At 40.9% G+C, this 6,501-nt stretch overlaps 1 pseudogene; it reads left to right on the top strand.

Moving 5' to 3' along the window:
* The first annotated feature begins 5,226 nt into the window (after positions 1-5,226).
* LOC149248173 (NDR1/HIN1-like protein 12) lies at positions 5,227-5,740 on the top strand (annotated as a pseudogene).
* Positions 5,741-6,501: the final 761 nt, after the last annotated feature.

Raw genomic sequence — 6,501 nt, 5'->3', positions numbered from 1 at the left:
CATTACCAAGGGTCGAGGGCCCACATCGCATCGCAGGTTCACAATCAGTAGGAACATACGCCGTGTTATATGAAGATCGTTGGCTAGAGCGATATGCGATTGCGATCAAATCACATCGGAATATTGCGAAGGAGCAAGGCCTCTATACAGGTGGTAATGCCGGTTGCGATGAGTCCTGGACCCGAAAGGGTTCGGGAATGAAATCCATAAGATTTGAAGTTCGGAGGGAGGCCAATTTTCGTGTATTTCCTGTGTTTTTAAGTATTTCAAAATACAAGGGGAACAAAGGGACCAAGCAGGCTGCGATAGATGACAGCGACCCAGGGGGCAGAATCGATGAGAGAATAGGCCATGTTTAAGGAATTTTGAGGTCTGAGAAGAAAAGAGAAAGGTGGGATTTACACAGTTGTAGCATTTTATGTATGAAATAGAAAACATTCATGGTTATCATTTGAAAGGGACTGTTGTAGGGATTTCATAGGCCCGATAGCCACTCCCTTTGCAAGATCAGGTGTCCAACCATCCTTAGAAGCATCATGTAGAAATGTTTACATGCTAGAAGGGGGATTCGGCCGGGATACAGCGGCCGGTGGACAGATCCTAGAAAGGGAAAGAGAGGAGCCACAGCACGCTGCAACCCAAATCAAACGAGATCATGGAGCATCAACGGTCAGGTGAGCTCAACAGCAATCTTAACAAACATTATGGGGCATCTCTGGCACGAGAGATCTCTCAGGCATCACAGCAAGCTGCCCAAAATATCTGAATATGGTTAGTCTTTTGTCAGAAGAAGAAACCTACGAATCATGCTGCCTGTTGAGGGAATCAAACGGTTAAACAAGACAGAGGGATAGATTAAGAGACCTGAAGCCTCAAAAGGCTCAGGACCATTGTAAACGAGCTATAAATAGCTAAAAACAAGATGAAATAAGGGTTCAACTTTTGGAGACTGTTCCTCCTCTGTTCCTTCAAGCTTCTCATTTGCATCCTTTAGTAATACATGCTTCTTTTGCTGTTATATGTTCAATATCCATTTCTCTTCTGTTCTACGCTTGCACTTGAACAGTCTGTTCATGTTCTCTGTGTATCTGAGGCCAGATAACTGCCATCTTATCTCTGCTTTGATATATTAGATTTGCAAGCTTCTTTGCTGCCTGTAGCTAGCCATTTACATGTGTTGTCATATATGTAATCTGCTGGTATAGTTAAGCATTCTCCATCTATCCATTAAATCTGCAAACTATTGAGCGTTAGTGGTCTAAAGCCTTGTGTTGTTAAGAGTGTTCATGCATGTCTTGAGTGAGAACAGAGCTGAAATGGTCATCTGACTTGTTCCAAATCATCATCCATTCCAATAGTCCTGAGAACGATATTGAAGATTATATGTTACCAGGCATCTCTAAGTTGCAACCATAGGAGAGTTTCCTGGAGTGATAATAGGTGGACCTGGCGATGACCGATCAACTCATCTTTGTTTGCGGAATAAAGCTGTCTTTCTATTGAATTAACATGTTTTCTTAGGTATGTTTATATGGTTTTAAGTGGAAGAGCTGGGAAAGGGTAGAGCTCCTTTTATACCAACAAAGGCTTGTGCAAAAATGATCCGACTAACAATTAAAAAAAATCGCAAAATCGTTAACATCGTTCGTTGAAACTGTGAAGAGAAATAAGATGTTGGAAAACGTATGAGGTGAGTGAGGTACCAAAGAAAAAACATTGCCACACTGCAATTTTAAATATTTCCAGAGAAAAAGAAAAAGTAGCAATGCCAGATTTTTACCTCAATATTTACCTAGAAGTGTAGCGCGAATCCAACTACTCTAAAAACGAATCCACCTCTTGTGAATCAGATCATAACATAACTCGATTGTTGTTTTAATTTATTTTTTTGTTTATTTATGTGGCAATTTAATTTTTTTTGTTTAAGCCAACCCACATTATTATTATTATTATTATTATTATAATATTTTTTAAAGTGGACATTAACAAACAATAATTTTTATTATTTTTTGAGGATGTGACATACTTATACATCGAGGTCATACTGGGTTGTAAAATAGGCCTCTCGACGCAACTAGGAATCTGGTCTCACTAGGAATAGAGCCCACTTTTGAATGCGTGTACATATGGTTTGTCAAACTCTTCAATGCAAGCACAACGAAGTAAGCCCATTGTTAACATCCTTAGCATGAGCACAAAGTGTTGAGAGAGCTTGCCCCAATTGTGTCACGTCATATTATCTATCTTTTATCCACCGATCCCATATTATAAACTGGAATACAACTTTTTCAGTGTAACACTTATAGTCATCAACCAAAAGCATACATAAAGGCCAATATCTCTTGGAGAGCCAAAGTTCTTATTACTCACTTAATGATTAATTCTCATTAACTTTATTGTGAAACAAGGTGCTGGAAAAGGCCAAAAGAAGTGTGGGAGGAAAGAGTATGCATTTTTTGTTCTTCCGGAAAAGTGGAAATAGAAAAACATTTCATTTTAGAATATAAGGCCTTAAAAACAACAATGAAAATTATGCCGATATGCTAGAAGCTAGCTCTTGAGATAATTTATTTAACGAGAGATTTGTCAAGAAACTCAAAGCATTTATTTTGAAGCTTCACAAAAAAAATACATCAGGCAGATGAAAAGAGAGTCTCCCTCCTAAATTATCTTTAATTTCGTAGACGTTAAAATAATTTTATTTTTTTTCTCACTCCTATTGAAATCACTTTTAGAAATGACAATCGTTGGTTAAGCACGCTTGACAAGCCCTCGGATCCATTTTACATGCTCCGAAACAAAGATGAATATTGATGCACACGTGTACCTAATTTTTTTTTCGGACAAGGCACCCACTACTCTATTCCAGCAGTTCTCTGCATCTAACAGTTATCTTTTCTGACATAGCAACATGTGTCGCAAACTAATAAGTACGAAGGGCAGTTCATGAATCTGGATCTCTCATCTGTCATTATATGAGCGCGCCTAGAGCGGGCTCAGCTCTCTTTTCTTTGAGCGCAGGCTTAGCTTTTTTTCTAGGCACGGTCTTGAAAGGTAGCCTCTGATTTCTGCTGGAACTATCTTTTCAGCTTCTGCTATTTTACAAGGATGATTGTTGTTACTGTTGGGACTATCTTCTACTATTTTACAGGGATGATTGCTGTTACTGCTGGAACTATCTTTTCGGCTTCTGCTATTTTACAAGGATGATTGCTGTTACTATCACTGTTATTTTGTTCATCCAGACTTTATGAGTTAGCTAATTTTCATAAGAGAAAAATGCTTAAGCATTTGGAGGCCGAAGAACTCTGTTCATTTTACCGCAATGGATTTGTTCGCTTGGGGAATAAATTTTGCTTATATTTTCTTTGTGGATTTTGAGATTCACTGTATTGGAATCGTAGGCCTAATCTCCGACTCCATGGTATAATATTTTCAAGTTCGAAATCTTCAGGGTCGAAATCTAGAAACCCTGGTTGGAAATGAGGCTCTCGTGAATCTGGGAATTTCTCGTCTATCGCTATATAAGACATAGTGTTGTGGAGGTAAATCCCCTCTGTGGACAGAGGCGATCCCTACTAGTCCAAATAGGGTCTAGCAACAATCAAACAACGCTAACAAGCAGGTTCCTAATTGCAAATGAAAAACCAATGATGAAGGCCTACCTAGATTCCAACGCTAGTACTTGTAGAAGAGTTGATGCTCCCATTCCTTTGCCCCGGCTGGTCACAATCCTCACGATCCTCATGCACGGACACCTACACATGCAAAGAACGATACAAACACAAGCATAAAATCCAATAGATGCAACTATATATCAGTCAGAAAGGATATAACTCAAACACCATCATAAAGACAATAAGAGTGGAACCATAATGATAGTCGTCTATTATTGATAAACAAAGAAGAATACAACCATAGTTCTGATGTCAAATTCTTCTCAAGAGGGTCTAGCCAGCAAGTCCCTCAAGCATTCACCCTTGAAGGTAGATCTCCCAAGAAAAAACTCTCTCTCACACAAGTTTACACAAGATCAAAACACTTCACAACCTTCATTAAGCTCTCTAACAATCCCACACTTGTCACACCAGCTACCTATCAAGCTCACACACTATCAGCAACACTCCAAACACTATGAATTCCAAACTAGAAGCTCATGGCAATGGTGGAGGCTTAAATAGGAGGAGGAGTCTCCATGAATGGTGGGAGGATGAGCTTATCTCCAAGGAATGTGGCTCAAATGACGAAACAGACATGCCAGAGAAGGGAGGGCAACACATACAAGGCCAAAAACCAGGTCTAGAGCCATCTGGAACAAACTCACCCAGACTGGATCATCGTGGGTGTCTAACTGCACTGGGGCGCTGACATCGCTGCTGAATAACCAAGAAAGTCATGTCAGCGCAATAAAATATAATCAACAGTCGCGTTGTCTCATGAAATTCGACCAGCACGGGAATCACATGTACTTCTGCGTTGGCAGCGCATTCGGTCTGTTTTGGAGCGCTCCTCAGCGCATTTATTTTTACAACAGTCGCGATGATAGCAAAAACTTTGGCAAAGTGGGTCATTTGGCAATGTTAGAGAGCATGAGCATGGATGATTTGGACTCATGGCATAGTAGGAAGACTGGTAGGAAGACAGTGACAAATTACTGTGTAACACATAGAAATAAGGCAGAGTAATGCTGTATATTTTTGTGGCAAGGATGCATGTTCTTGGCCGCTTCGAGTAGACGTGGCTCGTATTTTCTTTGTAAGCGCTCTGAAGCTTCTCGTACCCTGTGTTCAATCCATCCTCTAAGACTCTGTGTTCAATCTGTGATTTTCTCAAGCTGAATTTTCTTATTTCCGGATTGACGCCAAGCGTCAGAAGTGCTAGAGCTCTGAGCATTACAGTGCTACTCTTGGTATTTTCCGCTTATTTGTGTTCAGGATTCTGTATCGGGAACTGAGCAGAGATATCCAGCCATGGCAGAGTAATAATTCTGTTGTATACTTTTGTGGCAGGGATGCATGTTCCTGACCTGGCTCGAATTTTCTTTGTAAGCGCGCTGACGCTTCTCGTACCCTGTGTTCAATCCCTGATTTGCTCAAGCTCTTATTTCCGGATTGACGCCAAAGGTCAGAAGTGATAGAACTCTGAGCATTATAGTGCTAATCCTGGTATTTTCCGCTGATTTGTGGTCAGGATTTTGTATCGGGAACCGAGCAGAGATATCCAGCCATGTCCGCGAAGGGATGTGTGACTCCCAATGATTGTGGCTAGCATGGCCACTGGTGGGAAGAGTTGCCGTTCAGGAGATTCCTGCTGGTTCTATTCGCGTTCCTCTTCATCGTGTTGTTCGTGATCCTCGTCATCTTCTTGACACTACATCCGCAGAAGACACGGTTCTACCTGCAGAACGCTATGGTCAATGAGCTGAATGTGAGCGATGGATTGCTCACTTACAGCCTGCAGTTCACCATGGTGTAGCGCAACCTGAATGCCAGGATTGGTATCCTCTACGACAGTTTGAGCAGCTACGCCTCGTATCTGGGTCAGCAGATCAGGGTAGGTGCCCCCTCTCTATTAGGACCACAAGAATATGAACGCCTTTGCTCCCATTCTATCCAGGAATTCTGTTACCTTGGCTCCCGTCTTCTGTGAGCACCTGAATTACGAGAGGCTGAAAGGGTCACTGAGCTTGAGTCTGAGATGGAAGGAAGGATCCACTGGTGACACTGTGAATTCTACCTAGATGGAATAGTTCGTTATCTTGTGGCTTCACCTACCCTTGGTAATTGATGTTCCTATTTCCATCTTGTATTTTGATATTCTTTTTATTGAAATTGCAGGCCTAACCTCTGTAGTTTAAAAAATATATTATAATCTCTATAGGTCATAATCTGAAAATAATCTTCCCTCTCGGTGATTTTCCTTCTCTGTGTTCAATAAACAGGTGAATCCAGAATGTTTTGGCATCTTGATTTTGCTAGCTTAATGGTTGTCTCTCTTTCTCTTAGAAAACGTGAAGTTGTGTTGTGTGGAGTGCTCCGTGTGTTGTGTAGTGTTGTTTCAATGTAAGTCGTGTAGTGTTGTCTCAATGTGTTGCGTTATGTGTAATATGTTAATATGTAAGTTCATGAATGTTTATGTTTGTGGGTCTGTGGGTCCTTGATAATTGAGAGAGGGAGAGAGGGAATAAAAGACCAGGGTAGAGGAACCCATGGAATCACTCATGATTCATAGAGGTTGTCTTCAAGGAGAGAATAAAAGACCGGGGCAGAGGAGCCCATGGAATCACTCATAATTCACAGAGGTTGTCTTCATGGAGGGAGTAAAAGACCAGGGCAGAGGTGCCCATGGAATCACTCATGATTCACAGAGGTTGTCTTCACCGTGAGTCTTCACGGTGAGTGTCTAATGTCTAATCCTGAAAAGAAATCTATATTCATGTATGGAATTGTTCTTTGATTTCTTGTCATGTTTTTTTTTTTTCTAATGAATTAAAGTTTACTA

This window comes from Pinus tabuliformis, chromosome 7 (assembly GCF_031772625.1).
Source record: "Pinus tabuliformis cultivar Carrire ecotype Pingquan chromosome 7, CPIR1, whole genome shotgun sequence".
In the NCBI taxonomy this organism is placed as follows: domain Eukaryota; kingdom Viridiplantae; phylum Streptophyta; class Pinopsida; order Pinales; family Pinaceae; genus Pinus; species Pinus tabuliformis.
Note: the sequence above shows the minus strand (reverse complement) of the source record. Positions and strands in the feature narration are given on the sequence as shown.